Source organism: Temnothorax curvispinosus, unplaced genomic scaffold (assembly GCF_003070985.1).
Source record: "Temnothorax curvispinosus isolate PA1 unplaced genomic scaffold, ASM307098v1 QBEX01000961.1, whole genome shotgun sequence".
Lineage (NCBI taxonomy): Eukaryota > Metazoa > Arthropoda > Insecta > Hymenoptera > Formicidae > Temnothorax > Temnothorax curvispinosus.
The window spans coordinates 266-3,052 of record NW_020210741.1 but is presented as its reverse complement, the minus strand read 5'-3'; the positions used below and the strand labels follow the sequence as shown (position 1 = coordinate 3,052).

At 36.7% G+C, this 2,787-nt stretch overlaps 1 long non-coding RNA gene across 2 annotated transcripts; it reads right to left on the bottom strand.

Annotated features, from left to right (window-relative positions):
• Positions 1-326: 326 nt before the first annotated feature.
• LOC112459253 lies at positions 327-2,459 on the bottom strand. 2 transcript variants are annotated; one of them, XR_003041294.1, is made up of 3 exons: positions 1,225-2,459; positions 875-1,143; positions 327-523 (listed from the first exon to the last, which is right to left on the bottom strand). It is a non-coding gene; the product is annotated as an uncharacterized LOC112459253 (long non-coding RNA). The 2 variants fall into 2 exon arrangements; XR_003041296.1 differs by having other exon boundaries at positions 875-1,131; positions 1,225-2,458.
• Positions 2,460-2,787: the final 328 nt, after the last annotated feature.

The following is a 2,787-nucleotide window of genomic DNA, read 5'->3' as shown; positions in this document are numbered from 1 at the left end:
TATTAAAAAACGCGTGTGTTGTAAAATATAATTTTTAAACTATTTTTTTCTTGAAAGAGATTTGTGTTAAATATTTTTTGTAGTATTTAAAATATGTCGATGTTTAAGTTTTTTACGAGAAAGTTTTATTATACTACCAAAGACTGGTATAAGTTTAAATAAATAAAAATCTTTTTCTATATATATATAAAACATACAAAAATATAAAATAAATCTATATTATTATTAAGAAAGAATAAATATCTAAATATTAAAAAAGATTTTTATTTATTTCAACTTATACCAGTCTTTGGTAGTCAATAAATCAAAAGAATCAAGAAAAGGTACACGGTAGTATCTCGTAACAAGTAATACTTACGGAAGAATTCATGAGTAACCACGTCCGAACACGTCAACAATTTCGCTGTTTTGATTGTTATTATTAGCTAGTTAGTATATTAGCTAATCTATAACGTAGCACCATGCAGGTTCCTGTTCCCACTTATGTTGTCAGGGACGACACAACTAGGCAGCAAAATTAAATCTTGGAATAAAAAAAAAACAGAATTAGAACACAAAAACAAACAAATGCATATAATAAATATATTTGTAGAAATACATGAACTCTGTATCGTAACCTCTGGGTGCGTTCCGAATTTGTACATCAAAACGCAGAGCACTATTTATTCTTCTTAAACGTTCGATGAACATCAAAGACAAATAATATATATACGCTATGCGTCTGATGCGCAATTCGGAACGGACTCTCTGTAAAAAATGCTTGCATATATTACAAGCTGGGGTAATGATACGGCTCATGTACTTTTACAAACGTACATATATATAAGAAACTAATATATATAAATAAATATATAAGAAAAAATGTAATATTTACAGGAGTATCCACGTCCGAAGACGACGACGGCTTTGATGACTAGTCCAGACAATATTTGGTTCAAACTCCCTTGATCAGGGGCTGTACGACCATTACTCAAAATATATGCGTTTATTCCTCTTCTTTTTACTCGTATATATTAACCCACTACCACACGGATGATATAATTAGGTCGTCAATTTTTACAAAATTCTATACCGGACGAAACACAAATAATACGCTATGCGTCTGATGCGCAATTCGGAACGGATGACTCTCTGTAAAAAATGCTTGCATATATTACAAGCAGGGGTAATTATACGACTCATGTATTTTTACACGCGTACAAATATATATGAGAAACTACTTACAGAGTATCCACGTCCGAAGACGACGACGACCTTGATGACTAGTTCAGACAATATTGGTTCAAGCTCTTTTGATCAGGGGTTATACGACCATTACTCAAAATATATGCTTTTATTCCTCTTCTTTTTACTCGTATATTAACCCACTACCACACGGATGATATATTACATCGTCAATTTTCACAAAATTCTATACCGAACGAAACACGTCTTGACGCGTTTGCACACAGATCGAGACTACGCCGCGGGCCTTGATCGAATAATAACCTCGACGAGACTGATGAACACGCACGCACGTACAGACATGTTTACGATTCGCGACTTTGAAAAAGACAATCGGACGCAGGCGTTGTGGGCGTGAGTCCGACCCCCCTCCCCCGCCTCTCTCCGTACTCGCGAGTAATGCCGCGTGCACACATATGCATCCCGCACTTGCCACGCTCGAGATACATTACGACGCGGTAGCCAATTACCTATTCTTTCGCTTATACGAAAAAGCGATAAATTAACTGGCTACCGCGTCACGTTTCGCCGTGCGCCAATCGTTGTCATTATGCAAAAGCCGAATCGCGCCCGTATATGACGGTATCGCAGCGAGCATCTGATATATTTAATAAATGTCGTGTTTTAACCCTCCACAAAGACACGAGGGCGAGTCATGTTTTTCTCATGCGAGTCAAAAATTATTTCTAAAAGATTTGAAAGTTATTATAGATGTTTTATACGCGATTTGCACATTTCCACAGCAATTTTAGAAGATGCATTCTCAACAGCGCTTTCAAAGTGCTTTGCACGCGCTCTTGTGCTACGTGCGCTTTCAAAGCGCTTTTTACACGCATGATTGACGAAAATGTTTTTAAATGTTTTGCAAAATAAATTACATGTTTTCAAGCAACCTTTGATAGTCTTAGAAATAATTTTTGGCACACTGTGAATCAAAATCCATCAAAATAGCCACCTGCCAAAAAAGTGCGTACTGACAGCGGTTTTGGGAGGTGCATTCTCAACAGCGCTTTTAAAGCGCTTTTTACGCGCATGATTGACGAAAGTGTTTTTGAGTATTTTTCAAAGTGAATTACATGTTTTCAAGCAACGTTTTAGTCTTAGAAATCATTTTTGGCACACTATGAATCAAAATCCATCAAAATAGCCATCTGTCAAAAAAGTGCGTAACTGACAGCGGTTTTGGGAGGTGCATTCTCAATAGCGCTTTCAAAGCGCTTTGCACGTGCTGCTGTGCTACATGGGAGTGCGTTCAGATATAAATGTGATTTATTCTTCGATTTACAAAAATCCAAACGTTTCGGCTCCTGTCCGAGCCATCCTCAGTGGTATAATATTAACATCAAAAATATATATTCTCCCTTAACATGGTGAGTTTACTGTTTCAATTTGACAGAAACTTAGTGAGACTAAAAGGTCCAAATCAGTTAGTCTGGAGAAAAAATACATCGCAGTCAAACCAAATAATAAGAAAATAAGGCAAAGAGAATTATCTGTGCAGAGCGATCTGTAAGACGAGATCCCATCGACACGACGCACAACGAAACATTGAGGACGAGCGTG